Source organism: Callorhinus ursinus, unplaced genomic scaffold, assembly GCF_003265705.2.
Source record: "Callorhinus ursinus isolate GAN/ISIS: 27379988/994484 unplaced genomic scaffold, GSC_fseal_2.0 scaffold45, whole genome shotgun sequence".
Classification (NCBI taxonomy): domain Eukaryota; kingdom Metazoa; phylum Chordata; class Mammalia; order Carnivora; family Otariidae; genus Callorhinus; species Callorhinus ursinus.
Window position 1 is genome coordinate 10180690 of NW_027397107.1, and position 16068 is coordinate 10196757.

At 44.9% G+C, this 16068-nt stretch overlaps 1 protein-coding gene across 4 annotated transcripts in view; it reads left to right on the forward strand.

Moving 5' to 3' along the window:
- The first annotated feature begins 6107 nt into the window (after positions 1 to 6107).
- The window catches only part of SV2B (synaptic vesicle glycoprotein 2B), a 197222-nt gene continuing 187261 nt past the window's right edge, over positions 6108 to 16068 (forward strand). The window contains exon 1 of one of the 4 annotated variants that reach the window (XM_073882282.1): positions 6108 to 6130. The gene's annotated coding sequence lies outside the window, so the exon portion shown is untranslated. Of the gene's footprint in view, positions 6131 to 6690; positions 7288 to 7794; positions 7996 to 9099; positions 9232 to 16068 lie in introns of those variants that run through there. The other 3 variants (XM_073882278.1, XM_025893228.2, XM_073882279.1) reach the window with 3 other exon arrangements.

The following is a 16068-nucleotide window of genomic DNA, read 5'->3' on the forward strand; positions in this document are numbered from 1 at the left end:
GGCTGCTCCCATGTTAGGGGCATAGATATTTACAATTGTTAGATCTTCTTGTTGGATAGACCCTTTAAGTAGGATATAGTGTCCTTCTTTAACTCTTATTACAGTCTTTGTTTTAAAATCTAATTTGTCTGATATAAGGATTGCTACCCCAGCTTTCTGTTGGTGTCCATTAGCATGGTAAATGGTTTTCCACCCCCTCACTTTCAATCTGGGGGTGTCTTTGGGTCTAAAATGAGTCTCTTGCAGACAGCATATGGATGGGTCTTGTTTTTTAATCCAATCTGATAGCCTGTGTTTTGTGATTGGGGCATTTAGCCCATTTCCATTCAGGGTAACTATTGAAAGGTATGAATTTAGTGCCATTGTATTGCCTGTAAGGTGACTGTGACTGTATATTGTCTGTGTTCCTTTCTGATCTATGCTGCTTTTAGGCTCTCTCTTTGCTTAGAGGACTCCTTTCAATATTTCTTGTAGGGCTGGTTTCGCGTTTGCAAATTCCTTTAGTGTTTGTTTGTCCTGGAAGCTTTTTATCTCTCCTTCTATTTTCAAGGACAGCCTAGCTGGATATAGTATTCTTGGCTGCATATTTTTCTCGTTTAGTACTCTGAAGATATCATGCCAGTCCTTTCTGGTCTGCCAGGTCTCTGTGGATAGGTCTGTTGCCAGTCTAATGTTTCTACCATTTTAGGTTACATATCTCTTCTCCCGAGCTGCTTTCAGGATTTTCTCTTTGTCTCTGAGACTCGTAAGTTTTACTATTAGATGTCAGGGTGTTGACCTATTTTTATTGATTTTGAGAGGGGTTCTCTGTGCCTCCTGGATTTTGATGCCTGTTTCCTTCCCCACATTAGGAAAGTTCTCTGCTATGATTTGCTCCAGTATACCTTTTGCCCCTCTCTCTCTTTCTTCTTCTTCTGGGATCTCAATTATTCTAATGTTGTTTTGTTTTATTGTATCGCTTATATCTCGAATTCTGCCCTCGTGATCCAGTAGTTGTTTTTCTCTCTTTTTCTCAGCCTCTTTATTTTCCATCATTTGGTCTTCTATATCGCTGATTCTTTCTCCTGCCTCATTTATCCTAGCAGTTAGTGCCCCCATTTTTGATTGCATGTCATTAATAGCCTTTTTATTTCGACTTGGTTAGATTTTAGGTCTTTTATTTCTCCAGGAAGTGTTTCTCTAATAACTTCCACACTTTTTTCAAGCCCAGCTAGTATCTTTAAAGTCATGATTCTGAACTCTAGGTCCGACATCGTACTAATGTCTGTATTGAGTAGGTCCCTGGCTGACGGTACTACCTCTTGTTCTTTTTGCTGATGTGATTTTTTTCGTCTTGTCATTTTGTCCAGAGGAGAATAGATGAATGAGGAAGAAAATGCTAGCAGGTTATCAACTTCCCCAGCAAATATACTCCATAGAAATCAGGAAAGACCTGAAACCATGGGAAAAAAAAGGGAAAGAAAGAAAAAAGAAAGAAAAAAACACAAAAAGAAAAAGATAAAACAAAAACAGAACAAAACAGAAAAAAAACAGAATATGATCAAATATGATCAGGCTAGTTCATAGATCAGTGTCACACACTAGCTTTTGGGCATATTTTGGTCTGTTAGAAGAAAGTGCCTGCTAAAATTTTAAAGGAAGAAAGACTTATATATGTACAAAATAAGGGTTGATACTATGAAGGGATGGAAGTTGACTGTAAAGATGAAAATTATAAAAGATTTTATAAAAGGAATTGATAAGATAAGAAGTTGTTTGATAAAAGAAAGAAGATTTTAAAAAAAAGTAAAGAAAAAGAAAGGGAGAGAATGTGATCAGGCAGGAGACTAGAACAAAGCCATACACTAGTGATTTAGGGTATATTTTGATCTGTTAGAAGAAACTGTATCTCAAAATTTTAAGGAGAGAACAACTTATATATATATGCCAAAAATAAGGGTAACTACTATGAAGGGATAAAATATGACTCTAAAAATGAAAAATAAAAAATGTTTTTTAAAAAAGAGATTGATAAGATGTTGGTTGAAAAAGGGAAAAAGAAAAATAAAAAAAAACAGTTAAAAAAATTAACTTTGAAAAACTAATGAATCATGGTAAAAAAGCCATGAGTTCTATGTGCAGTATTCCCCTAGTGCTGGAGTTCTCCCATTCTCCTTGATCGGTAAACTTGGTCTTGGCTTGCTGGCTGTTCCTGCTGATCTTCTGGGGGAGGGGCCTGTTGCCATGGTTCCCAAATGTCTTTGCCGGAGGCGGAATTGCCCCGCCCTTGTCCGTCCAGGCTAGGCAAGCTGCTCGGGTTTGCTCTCAGGAGTTTTGTTCCCTGCAAGCTCTCGGTACAGCTTTGGAGGATCAGGGTGAAAATGGTGGCCTCCCAATCTCCACCCGGAGGAGCTGAGAACTTGGGGCCCCGCTCCTCAGTGCGCCCCCAGAGAAAAGCAGTCAATCACTCCCGTCTCCCCGGTCTCTGGCCGCACTCCGTGCTCACCCGGCCTGTGACCGAGCGTTTCTATCTCTGGCACCCGACCCTGTGTGGGGTCTCCAAACCCCGCAGATCCCTGTGGTGCGCTCCTGCACTGCTCCTCTCTGGGGAGGAAGTGGAGTCTCCCTAGATCTGCTGCGTGTTGTGTCCCTCCTGGATGAGCAGTGGCCCGACTGGGCCACGGATCACAGTTTATGGCAACCCCGAGCTGAGAGCCTGCGCCTCAGCTCCGTCTCTGCAGCCGGCTTCCCCACTCCTATACCTGGGAGCTCTGCCGCACTCAGGCACCCCCTGTCTTTTTGTGACCCCGAGGGTCCTGAGACCACACTGTCCTGCAAGGGTTCCACCCCCTGCTTAGCCACTGGAGCGACGACCCTCCACGGAGCCGACTTCTAAAAGGTCCAATTTTGTGCTCCGTGGCTCTAGCACTTGCCAGAAGCGGCCAACGGAGGCCCCCTCCCCCGCCGTCTATCCTCCCGAATATCGCCTTGGATTCACTTCTCCGCACATCCTACCTTCCAGAAAGTGGTCACTTCTCTGTTCAGAGAGTTGTTGCTACTCTGTTCTTCGATCTCTTGTTGAGTTCATAGGTGTTCAGAATGGTTTGATCCCTACTCAGCTGAATTCCTGAGACTAGACGAAATCCAGGTCTCCTACTCTTCCGCCATCTTGCTCCGAAGCTCATTGTCACCACTTTTATAATAAACATCATACATAACAGTATGAAGACTTTTTCTCCTGAATTTAAGAATAAGACAAGGATGTCCAGTATTACCACTTTAATTCAACATTGTATGAGAGGTCTTCACAGGAGCAATAAGGCAAGAAAAAGTTTAAATAAGAAATAGAATGTTGGAAACAAAAAGTAAAATTTGTCTTAATCATATATATTATATACCTTCAAAATCTGAAATAACATACAAACTGTTAATATTAATAAATGAATTTAGCAATGATACAAGGATATAAGATATGAGGACAATATATTAAATATTTAATAAATACATTAAAATCAATGTACTTTGACACTGGATATAAAGCCAACAGAACAATTTTTATTTTGGTATACTATCAACAAATAATGGGAAAATGAAGTTAAAGTACCAGTTACAATAGAATCAAGAGTGTGAAATACTTAAACACAACACTAACAAAATATGTGCTACATCACTTCACTGTAATGTATTAAAGTAATACTGAGAGAAAGGAAGATCTGAATAAATGGAGAGATATACAATGTAAAAGGAGTAGAGGAAAGTATTGTTAAGGTGTCAATTCTCACCAAATTCATCTATAGATTTAGGGCAATTCTAATCAAAATCCCATCAGGGTGTGTGTCTGTGTGCATGTGCATATATGGGTAAATCAATAAGTTGATTCTAAAATGCATGTGGAACCTCTGAAACAAATAATACATTATATGTTAAAAAAATAGTAGGAAGGGAAAAATGAAGGGGGGGGAATCGGAGGGGGAGACAAACCATGAGAGACTGTGGACTCTGAGAAACAAATTGAGGGTTTTAGAGGAGAGGGGGGTGGGGGGATGGGTTAGCCCGGTGATGGGTATTAAGGAGGGCACATATTGAATGGAGCACTGGGTGTTTTATGCAGACAATGAATCATGGAACACTACATTAAAAACTAATGATGTAATGTATGGTGACTAACATAAAAAAAAACAAAAACCAAAAAACTAAAATGCATGTGGAAAAGCTGGAGACCTAAAGGGGCCAAGACAATTTGGATGAAGAAGAACAAAGTTGGTAAGCAAACATTATCAGATTTCCAGACTTAAAATATAGGTAAACTAATTAAGACAGTGTTGTGTTGTTACAAGGATATGCACATAGACCAATGGAATAGAATGGGGAGTTTAGAAATAGATCCACTCTAGGTGGTCCTTTGATTTACAACACAGGTGTTATTGCGAGCCAATGGGTAAAAGTGGTCTTTTCCATAATGTTTCTGGAACATCTGGATATCTATGGAGAAAAAATAAACTTGGACCTACTACATCCCATACATGAATAGAGGATAGAACAAAATATGAAGGGTAAAACAGAAAGGCATTCCAGAAGAAAACATGAGGATAAGAGATGCCTGACCTTTAGGTAGATTGGATTTCTTAAATAGGATCCCCCAAATTATATGATTAATATTTTAATCATAAAAGAAAAAAACTGATAAATTGTATTTCATCAAAATTAAGAGAATAAAAACATAAGCCCCAAACCGGGAGAAGATATTCAAACTACATCTATCCAATCAAAAACCCATATTAAACAAATAGAATGCCTTACAGTTCAGTAAGAAAAAGACAAGGAAATCAATGAATTGGTCACAGGACTTGAAATGGCACTTCACCAAAGGATATTCAAATGGCCAAAAAGCCATTTGAAGAGGTCAACATCATTAGTCAACAAAAAAATGCAAATAATTAAAACCACACTGAAATATCACTACACACCCATGAGAATGGCTAAAATTAAAAACACAATGCCCAGTTATGGCAAAGAAGTAGAATATCTGGAATTCTCCTACTACAGGTGGGTCTGTAGTGGCAAAACCACTTTGGAAAGCTGTGAGGTAATATCTACTAAAGCAAAGCATGTACTTACCTTATACCTAGCAGTTCTACTCCTGGTTACATACCCAAGAGAAAAGTGCATTTGTCTGTCATACAACTTACTTGACACCAACTTTATTCATAACCTCCCCAAACTGGAAGCAACTCAAATGTTCACCCTCAGGAGAAGGAATAAATAACTTGTGTTATATTCAGACATCGCAGTATTATACAGTAAGAAAAAAGATTGTCCTATGAATATATATAACAGTATGGATGAATCTCAGATATTATTTTGAGTAAAAGAAGGCATACCCAAAAATACCCACTGAATGATTCTGTTCCTATGTAGTTCAAGAACAGGCAATATTGACTGATGTTGAAAGAGGTGAGAATAGCAGTTACATCTGGGGGATGAGTGGTTATTGCTTGGGACTGCACACAAAGAAACCTCTGGACGCCAGAACTGTTCTATATCTTCATCTGGTTGGGGGCTGTACTAATCTATATTGAGCAGATGCTATATGCCTGTGCCCTTTGCAGTAGCAGCCAACAAGAGACCATGATTTCCAATAGCTTACATTCTAGTGAGGAGGACAGACGTTAGGCAACTAACTTTAGTAACGTGTTGGGTGCTGTGGTCGAGGACTTGGTGGTGGCTCTAGGCACAGATCAGGGAGAACTCAGTTATTCTAGGCATGAGGGGAGAATTGCTCAAGGAACAGATGGCTCAGCTGAGAACCATTAGGCATTAGGGAAAGGAGAGCGAAAGGAAGAGAACATTCCAGGCAAGCTGGAACACTATGTGCAAAGTCCTGGAGGGGAGAGTGAGACACGTGCAAGCAGCTGATAATTTGGTATTGTCCAGGACAGGGGAAAGGGGGGGGCGGTGGGAAGGCAGGGCGGCTGGGCAGTGAGCGGCCTGTCCTTTAGCGACTAAATGAGATATGTTAGAAGAGTTTCAGCTTTTTAAGGCCACTGGGAAGCCAATGCATGGCTGTAGGTAGGAAAGAGTCAAGATCACTTTTACATCTTAAGAAAGAAGTCCAGGAGGCTGAGCGGTGGGAGCTCCTGGGATGGTCCCGGTGAGAGAGGATGGGCGGCCTGGAGTGGGGCCAGGACATAGGAGCTGTCCAGCCACTCACTGTAGAGACAGTGACAGGGCGGGGACCGAAGACTTCCTCACAGTGGCTTGTGCTGGGTGGGGAAGAGGAAGTCTTTCAGGACTTGTGAGCATTTCAGCACTACTCGGGAAGGAAAGCAGTTCCAGACCTTACAGGAGGCCCAGCACCCGGGGTGATAGTTGATTTCACCTCTGAATTTCCAGTGTCATTAGGTTTCCTCTCCCTTCCTCCTAGAAGGAACTTTGCTCCTGAAAAGAGCCTTTCACTGCAGGGTGAACTCTTCCCTGGGTGGATGGGGCGGGGTGTGTGTGTGGGGAGGTATTGGAAGGAGGGAGACAGGTGAAAGGGTTTGTTTAATGCAGCAAGCCCCGTTGTGTCTTCCTCCTTCTTCCCACTCGCCAAATAGATTCTTCTCACTCAGTTTCCTGATGAGGTAACAAGGACAGAGCGATTTAATTGCATCCATTATCTGAGATACTTTGGCGATGCAATTAGCAGAGAATTCCCCTTGCCAGGAATTTTGAGTCCTGTCCTCTGATGCGTCCTAGTTTGGAGCTGGTAAGAGGGGATGTGGAGTCCACAGCGCCCCCTCGCCCAAGGCGGGGTAGAGAGAGCGAAGCGAGATGAGGACCAGAATCATTCTGGTACCAAACTCGAAACTCGAGGAATAAGAAGTTTAACATCTATCGGTCTACAAATCCAGACAGCCTGGGGCCCCGCCGGTCCCCTGCCCAGCGAGCTTTCGCATTCACTCCGCCTTGAATTAGAAGGGATTTAGAAGCACAGAGCTGCGGGCAGCGGATACCGCTAATGCCTAGGCCGGGGGGGGGGGCGGGGGGAGGAGAAAGCGGGTTAGGATCTGATCCCGCTGCGCAGAGGACCCAGGAGCCGCCCGCCCTCGGTGCTCGGAGTGGCGGGGGCGCGCTGCGTGCTGCGCGGGCGGCGTGGTTGCAGTGATGCAGGTGTGACAGTCGCGGACTCCTGCCTCCGCCGGGATCGCCCCAGCGCCGCGGTGGCCGGAGCTGCGGACCGGGCCGCCAGCGCGGACGCTGCTCCGCTCGCACCCGCACCTGAAACCCGCCCCCGCCGCCGCCCCCGCCCGCGGATTTCCCACCCAGGTAGGCGACGCGGTGGCTAGCTCCGGAGCGTGCAGAGCTGGCCGGCCGCGGACTCCGCGCTCGCCTGCGGGGCCGAAACGGACACGCTGCTACCTCTGAATGTTGTTTATAGTAAATGGCACCAAAGACAGGGAAGAGTCTTGGAAAGCCGGCGCAGAGAAGCAAGGACTTGCCGGCCGCCTGCGGCTGCGCGCCTCTTTGAAGGTGGCATCCCCAAGGGCTGGTTTTAAATCCGGTCTGAACTGTTAGCGCCGTACAGTTCTGCAACTTAGGCTACTGACATTTAAGTCCGTTTCCCTAAGCTTCCTAGCCACGGCTTTTAGTTTCAATTTTATTCCTAGGAGACGGGTTTTGCTGGTGGCGGTTTGTTCCTAAAGAACAGATGAAAAACATGCTTACACCTGGTGGCTCTGGGTTGGGGTTCGTGAGTGTGTATTTCTGTATGTGGAGGGCGCCCTCCGCGGGCGTGGGAGCCGTTTCTTAGGGACACAGAGAGGATTTGTTTAGAGATGGATTTTAGCGCAAGGAAAAGAACATGATTTGTTCTGCAGGGATGTGTGAGCCAACGCGTTTGGCCAGGGAGGAGTGAGGCACAGTCGTTTCTTCCGCAGACGGGTGTTAGGTATCTCTGCTGTCTGGGGTTTGGTAGGGCTGGGGGAACGCGACCCTTGAACAGCAATCGCAGATGCAAACTAGCTCCGTTTCAAGGTAACTTAACGTCCTTGTCTTGGGCTCTGCTAAGAGCAGCTGGGTGGGGTGGGGTGCTGGGGGTGGGTGGTGGTGGGGGAATCCCTGTTTGTTTTCTTAAAGCTTGTTTGGGAGGTAAAAGTGGGTGGCTTTGAGGTTCTAGGAGTAGCAGGTGAGGGGCGAGAGGTGAGCATTGTGGCTAGCTCAGCAGCTGTTCTGCTACACTGAACTGCTTCTATGTTTCTGCTTCCTGCCCTTTCCAGAAGAGGTGGCTTGCCCTGCTTGCTCCAGTCAATGCAGCAGATCCAGTACAGGCTCATTCTGCATCTTTCTTGAGTCAGCAAATACTCACCCAGCACCTAGTATGTGTCAGAGGCTGGATTAGTCCTTGGGTGGGGGGGAATGCAGAGATGAGGGAAACAAGGTCTAGGTTCACCAGAAGCTCACACCTGGTCGGGGAGAAACACGTGTAATAATCAAGTGTGATGAGTTCAGTCATGCAGGTGTGAGGAACGAGTGGTGGGAGGCGTGAGGAGGAAGGAATTAATTGTGCCAGGAGATTATTTTTTAAACGAAGCCCTCACAGATGAGGTATGACATGGATTTCAGTAGGGACTGGGTCCCTCTCTTGGTCCCTTTGGTCTGCGAGTGACCCCCCTTGCTCTCTGACCCCATCAGCATCCCGGCCATTGGATGGACAGAGCTCTACCGGTCAGGATAGGGCTGGCATTTGCAGTGCATGACCAGACCCCAGTAGACACATACACAGGAGTGTACCCAATGCAGGTCAGACTTTTTTTCTCTTTTTAAAAAAATTGATTGTTTTCCTAAATTCCAGGACGAAGAAGGTTTTGAAGTAGTACTTCACAAAGGCAGGGATTCTGGAAAATTCCGAGGGATTTTCAGAGCAGATGAACTTCTGCCTTCTTCCTCCTTGGGTCCCTGACCTGTCTATACTTCTCCCAGCTCAGTTTAAAGGGAAAGCTCTGACCTTGATTATGTCTTAATGGGTGGGAAGGAAAACTGAAGCCGTTACTACCAATCTGCTGTCTCAGAGATGAAAATCCAACCTAATGGATGTTTCTCCCTGCACAAAAACTGCGGTGGGGGATGAAATATGATAGAGCTCTTATGCGATGCATGTTTGCCAGAGCTGCGTATCACATGCATTTGGTAATCTAAACCATCATTAAGGTGTTTGAAAAGCAGGCTGATAGCCTTCGAGGAGCCCAGGCTTTGATGGGCAAACAAACCAGGGTGAGTATCTTGGGCAAGTTACAGAGCCTATCTTTGAGCTTTGCTCTCCTGATCTGTAACAAGGGGCTAACAATAGAGTTGTTATAAGAATTACATAGTAGGTGCTTACAAAATATTTGTTCTTTGTTGAATGATTTTTGGACACAAATTGTATGACATGAAGTCGGTGCTCGAGAAACTACAGTTCCTTTATTGAGTACCTACTATGTGTCAGCGACTGCTTTATGTGTGGGGAATGCAGAGTTGAACTAAACGAAACCCCTGTCCTCAAGGAGCTTAGTGTGTGTGTGTGTGTGTGTGTGTGTGTGTGCCTCTCTGTGTGTAAAACAACAAATAACTAAGTAACTAGACAGTGAATCAGCCAGTGATACATTCTAATGGAGAGAAATAAAGCGGGGTGAGAGGAATGAGGAGTGCTACTAGAGGGTGCAGTGAGGATTGTTATTTTTTTTATGCAGTCTGCTCAAGGAAGGCTTTGCTGATAAGTGACATTTGATCAGACCCCTTGGAGAAGTGAGGGAGCGAGCCAGCCAGATGCCGAGAATGAACATTCTGGGCAGAGCAACAGCACCTGCAAAAGCCCTGAAACGGGAGAGGTGTGTTCCTAAGAAAATCAGAAAGGAGGCCAAGGAGGCTGTAGTTGAGTGAGGGAGGGGGACAGCAGTAGGACTTGAGGGTGATGTGGCAAGGTCACTGGGGTATTGCCTCTTATGATTTATATATGTCGCTAAGATTTATGTCCTGAGCTCTTGGTTAAGGAATTGGCTGAAATGCTACACTCTATGTTTAGAAGAAGGTTGGTCGGTAGATGTAGGTTTCTGTGGTCACTCAGAGCATAAGTCAATGCAGCAAGCAGAGGCATAAATCTTTGCAAGGAGATGAGAGGCACAGGAATTAGGGAGGTAGTGCAAAACAGTGTGCAGATATCTTTCATCCAGATCAAGTATTTGTGTTCCTTTTGAGCCTGAACGTTATGTTTGTTTCCTTTCTCCCACCATGAAGGAAAGCACCACCTTTAGTGAAAAGTCCTGCAGACATTGTTCTTACTAGTTATTATCTGTTTTCTCTGCAAATGCTAAGAGTTTCTATGGTTGTGGAAAGGTGTTGGAGTTAATTGGAAATATCCTGACCTCTGGTGTCTCATGGAATGCATTTACCTGTTGTCATATGATGAATCTATTTGAGGCTTCCATCTTGCATAGTTAGGATGAAGACCACAGTTTGCTCCCCTGCTCTTTTGAGATTTTGTTCCCCTACAGATTTGAGAGCTCCATCGCACAACCATTCCTGGGGCAGCAGACATCCTGCAGCGTGTTCTGTGGACAGCAATGGGGCTGGTTGTCTGAGAACCTTGTCAAAGTTTCTATGAAATAGGATGTCATCTGGCTGGGTCACCATCAGGGTGGCTGGCGGGATTTCCCTCAAGATGTCTCAGAAAGTGACATTTACCTTAATGAATTTCTCCCATCCAAGGTCTGACTTTTAGTTTTGCTGCCTTGCAAACCTGCTCTGTCTCTCTGGGCCACATCCCCATGAACTTGCTCCCCTGCATGTCACTCTACTGATTTGTAATGGCTGAGACACGGTGTGACATGGCTAGTAGGTCTTCCTGCAGACTCCCCTTCATGAAGTCTAAATCATAAGGAGGACATTTCCCAGTGAGCATGTACTCAGAGCTGAGCAGCTTAGATGGCTACCCTACCGACTGATCACACACATTAGGGTTGATATTGGCAATGGGACTCCAGGAGAAACCTCCCCAAAAGCAACCATTTATTATTGTCTCACATGTCTGTGGGTTGGCCTGGCAGTTTGCAGATCTGGGTTATGCTTGGTTGATTTCAGCTGGGTTTACTCATGTGATTTTGGTCTGCTGATGGAATGGCCAAGGACTGGCTGCTTTAGGATGGCCTCAGCTGGGATGACTCAGCTCTGTTCCATGCGGTCTCTCATCCCCCAACAGGTGAGTCTAGCATGTTCACGTGGTAGTGGCAGTAGTCCGGAGAGAGTGGAAACCTGCATGACTTCGTGTAGCCTAAGCTTATAGCTGGCACACTATCATTTCATACTTATCTATTGACAGGATGTCACAAGGCCAGTGCAGAGCAAGGGAGCAGGGAATAGACTCCACTTCTTTTTTTTTTTTATTAAAGATTTTATTCATTTATTTGACAGAGAGAGAGAGTTAGCGAGAGCAGGAACACAAGCAGGGGGAGTGGGAGAGGAAGAAGCAGGCTCCCCACAGAGCAGGGAGCCCGATGCGGGGCTCAATCCCAGGACCCCGGGATCATGACTGAGCCGAAGGCAGACACTTAATGGCTGAGCCACCCAGGCGCCCCTAGGCTCCACTTCTTGATGAGAGGAGCTACATAGTCACATTGCAAAGAGTGTGGATTTAAGGAAGGGAAGAATTAGGGGTATTTTTGTGATCAATCTACTATAGGGACCTTAATATTTAAAGTCCCTTGGCTAAGCCTCCTTTTATGCTGAACTTTGTTTGAATGGGCAATGCCTGCAACTTACCCTTTTTCTCTTTCTTTTCTTTTGTGTTTCCATGGCTGAACTTTGGGCATATATACCTTTAGATAGTCATTCATTCACCAGTTGAGTGTTCTCTGTGTATCAGGCATGTTATAGGCAGGGGATACCACAATAAAATACAATGTCCATCCTTGTGAAACATTAATTCTAGTTGGGGGGGAGATAAATAATGTGGAAGTAAATAAATAAATAAATGTGTAAAAACAGAACATCAAGTGGGGAAGGGGGGTTGGGGAGTGCCTGGTTGAGTGGGAGTGGGAGACAGGGTTGAGTAGGTGGTGGGCATTTTATAGAAAGTGGTCAGGATGACATGAAGGAAATAAAGGAGTGAGCCAGATGGATATCTGGGGAAAGATTCTTTTAGGCAGGGGAAGCAACAAGTGCAAAGGCCCTGAGGTGACAGAATACTGTCATGTTCTGGGAACAGCAAGGAGACTCATGGAGAAGGAACTGGGAGAGAGTCAACATGGTAGAAGTTGAGATCAGGGAAATAGCAGGCAGTTAGGCAATACATAGTCTTGTAGGGCCTTGTATGGACTTGGGCTTTTACTCTAAGCAAGATGAGAAGTCATTGGAAAATTCTGAACACTGGTTGCCATGATCTGATTTATGTATTACAATGATCACTTGAGACTTAGACCTTGTAATCGACTTAGAGTGTCAAGAATGAAGAAAAAGAGGCCACTGCAGTTCTTCAGGCAAGAGGTGATGGTGGTTTGGACTAGGTGGCTAGTGATGATGGTGAGAAGTGGTCAAATTTTGGATATAGTTGATGATGGAGAAGACAGGACTTGCTGATTGGTAGATTAGGGTATGAGAGAAAGAAAAGAGTCAAGGATGACTCCACATATTTTGATTTGAGCAACTGGAAGAAGAAGCCCTTTACTGAGATGGAGAAGGAACAGTCATGGTGTTCAATTGGATGTCCATTGGGAGATGTTAAGTAGATAGTTATATATGTGAGTCTAGAGTTGAAGGAAGGGTTTTGAGAGGGAGACACAAATTTGAGGGTCATTAGCATGTTATTTATTTGTCCCTTCAGCAAGCCAATTCACTGCTGTATCACCAGTGCTCAGAATGTTGCCTGGCACATAGTACGTGCTCAATGAATATTTATTGAATGAATGAATGAATGAATGAATGGAACTGTTTATTCATTGGTGGTGACTGTACATTGTTACTTCAGTGGATCTTGAAGTGTAACTCCCTGCAGTTATTCCCTTTCTTTCCAAGGTCTTGTGGGAGCCTTATTGTGGATTTCATGGACTAAAAACAGACTTTAAATACAAAGGCTCCAATTGCTTATTTCTTACAGAAAGCAATGTGTGGTGACAAGTAAGAAAGAGAAACAAGTGGAAGCCAAAAAATAGCTCATACTTTTGAAAAAAAGGAGACAAGATCTTCGAGAGAGAGGTGGCTGAAATTCAGGGGTGTGATGTTCTTTGGTTATTATTATACTGCTCTTAATTTAAGATTAAGCAGGATCAGGGAAGAATCTTGAAAAAGGGAGAGATTTATTTAAATCAATTTTGTGCCAAGTGAGAGTGTCACCAACTCGCTTGAAAAATCCCACATCTACAGCATCTTGCATAATGTGTTCCTGTTTTTAAAAGGAGAGAAATAGGCAATAGTTTTATTGGAAAGGGGGAGGGTTAGAATGACTTCAATCTCAAATTCTAGGTGCTATCCATTTCCTCCCCATGGCGTGGCTGGATATGTGTGAGGGTGAGTTTTGTTGGCGATGATATTGAGAGGGAGGGAATGAGAAAATTAGGTACTGTAGTCGAAAGTGGTTTCCTCTGTGTGTGTGTTCGTGTGTCTATGAGAGAGAGGGAGAGAAAGAGAGTGTCAATAGTAGGGGGAAAAAGAATTGAAAACCAGAAGGAAGTAAGAGAAAGATAGCAAGTTGGCCTCCATTTTTATGTGTGGGTAATAAGACTGATTACATGGGGCATGGGATGTTGCAGTGGGATTTGGAATCAGACAGAACTTGGTTTGAACTCAAGACTCATTACTTTCTATCTGTGTAAACTTGAGCAAGTTATTTAATTTCTCTGAGCCTTGGCTTCCTCAGGTGTAAGATGATGATGATGATGATGATGATGGTGATGTTGATGATGGTGATGGTGGTGATGGTGATGGTGGTGGTGGTGATGGTGGTGGTGGTGATGGTGGTGATGGTGGTGGTGATGGTGATGGTGGTGATGGTGATGGTGGTGGTGGTGATGGTGGTGATGATAGTGGTGGTGATGGTGGTGATGAAGATGGTGATGTTGATGATGGTGTTGGCGGTGATGGTGGTGATGGTGGTGATGGTGATGGTGGTGATGGTAGTGGTGGTGGTGGTGATGGTGGTGGTGATGGTGGTGATGGTGATGGTAGTGATGAAAATGATAGTAATAACATCCAAGTGCTCTGCAGTTCCTTTCATGCTCCTGGACTTGGAAATATGTTGGTCAAAATGTTGATTAAGTGATCACCATATCTTTCTGTTCCTAAAGGACTTAAAGATTCTGTGTGAAGAGAGAATTGAGAACCTGTCATTTAATGTTGCTAGTGCTATCGAGAAGATGATTTGCATGGGGCTCATGATATTCAAAATAAGACAAGTGGATAACAATCAGCCTTATGGGCTGGAGATTTTCAGCTGTCTCAGAGGGAAGCCAACCTTCTATTCTCTGCAGTAAGCCAACCCCATTAGCTCAGCTCAGTAACATCCCATTGTTTGTTGGAAATCAGTGATGAAAATTTCTGAGTCCCTTGGATTATATAAATGCAGAAACTTTCCTCTCAGATGCCTTTGGGCATTGCTCCCACAAAATCTGCCCCATGGTGTCTTCTACTGGAAAAATCTGCTGTTATCTCTGTTCCAGGCATAGTAGGCATGCAGTAGATATTTATTAGATATGTAAATGAGTAAATACTATTGTAGTTGTTCTCCTGGCTGAACTTCTTTCTGGCGATTCTTCACTGGCCTGGCCAAGAAATGAGAGCATAAGTGATAGTGATGATCTAAGTCTTCAGCACCTAGTAGGTACTCAGCAGCTAATGGTGTCTCTTCCCCCAACTTCTCTGCCTTTGCTGCCATTCTGGCTCCTTCTAGATCAAAGATCATGCACTCAACTTTCCTTTTGAGAAGTTAGATCCTATGGGCTGCATCCTTTCTCCCACTTCCATTTTACAGATGGGAAACCTGAGGCCCAGCAAAAAGAAATCACAGAGCAAAGTACCGTTGGAGGCATGGAGGAACAACCTCATTTCCTTCTTGTCCAGCTCTGCATTAGATGCAAGAGAAGGTAATTTTGCCAGACCTCCGGAGCCTTCTTGAATCTCAGATGTCGGAGTCTGGAAGCTGGCTGTTTCAGCTGCGGGTGCGGTGCCATGCCCTGTTTCTGTGCCAACCACAGATGCCACATGAATTGGCAGGAACTCTGGGCCCCTAAAACTCACCTAAGCAGGGATAGGTGTGAGTTTTCAAAGTCTTCCCATGACAGAAACCAGCAAATGAATCCCTGTGATTCAAGAAGTCTCCAGAGGTCTGGCAAAATTACCATCATTACTCCCAAGTGTGCATGTTTTGTTGTAATGAATATTTCACGGGCATTTCCTTTTCAGGTCCAGAGCAAGTTCAAGTCAGTGGAAGGACTTCCTTCAACTACAGGGTCTTAGCGTTTCTGAGCTGAAGGGACTTCAGAACGCAGGAATCTCAACTCCTTGGGATGCATTCTTTGCTCATCGTAGGGGTAGGAGTAGGAGTCCTCCTTCTGCACCAAGGCGGGGAGCTGAGTCTAGAGAAGAAAAAGACTTATTTAGCTAAGGTCCTGCAGTAAGTTAATGATGTAAGCCCAGTCAGGCTTGCAGCAACCGAAGTTCATCTGAGGGTAGGGACCTGGGGAGAACAGAACAATGCGGCCTGGGTTCCCTTCATGATTATGCTTAGAAGTCCTCTGAAACAGCACAACTAGTTTGCCCAGGCAGGCAGGAGCCTGGTTAGATCACTCCATGGTTGCCTCTGAAAAATCCCCAGGGATTTCCCCTGCCAGCCTCCAAAGCCCAGGCCCAGTGAAGGCTGTTCTTGCTCTGCCTGTAGCCCTGCTCTCTTGCCATGCCCAGAATCTGACCATGGCCTCGGATCTGATCTGGGGTGCAGCAGATGGCACAGAGAGAGGAGTGGAGCTCAGCTGGTGCGTGGGCCATGCTGAGGGAGAGGAAATGGCCTTGTGGGGGCAGCCTGCTCCAGGCAGAGTACTGGACCCAGGGACGGGGCTGGAGAGCTCATGGCAAAGGCAGGAGCTC